The following is a 584-nucleotide window of genomic DNA, read 5'->3' as shown; positions in this document are numbered from 1 at the left end:
TCTCTCTCTCTCTCTCTCTCTCTCTCTCTCTCTCTCTCTCTCTCTCTCTCTCTCTTTCTCTCTCTCTCTCTGCATGTGTATAGGAGGTAATGATGTGAAATATATTTCTCACCATGTCTTCAAAATGTTTGAAAGCCACTGACATTGGGTTCACAAAACAACATCACTGTTGAGTATGATGGAGGTGAGAAAACAAACAAACAAACAAAAAACTGTGAATGGAGAATCAGATTTGAGTTCCACTTTGCCTCTACTACTAAGCAGCTGAGTGTAACTGTCGGTTGTCTGGATTCAACTATAAAATTAGGCATTTAATTGAATGATGTCCAACCCCCCTTCCAGCTCTGAAATTCATATTTACTCTTAATGCAGTGTCTGACGTGCTGATGAATGAAGAGTTGTTCAGGGCTTAAGAATCTGAAGCAGCATTTGACTTGTCCAAACTCGATTCTCTTACTGTACTTAGCCAGGAAAAGAGGAGACCTACAGCCCTATTTCATTTTAATAGATGAACAGGAAGACTAATAATGTTACCTTTATAGGTTCTTTAAAAAATATCTACATTGAGAATCCAAAACCTTTAT

Source organism: Hipposideros armiger, unplaced genomic scaffold, assembly GCF_001890085.2.
Source record: "Hipposideros armiger isolate ML-2016 unplaced genomic scaffold, ASM189008v1 scaffold_251, whole genome shotgun sequence".
In the NCBI taxonomy this organism is placed as follows: Eukaryota; Metazoa; Chordata; class Mammalia; order Chiroptera; family Hipposideridae; genus Hipposideros; species Hipposideros armiger.
The sequence above is the reverse complement of the archived record's forward strand: the minus strand, read 5'-3'. Positions refer to the sequence as shown.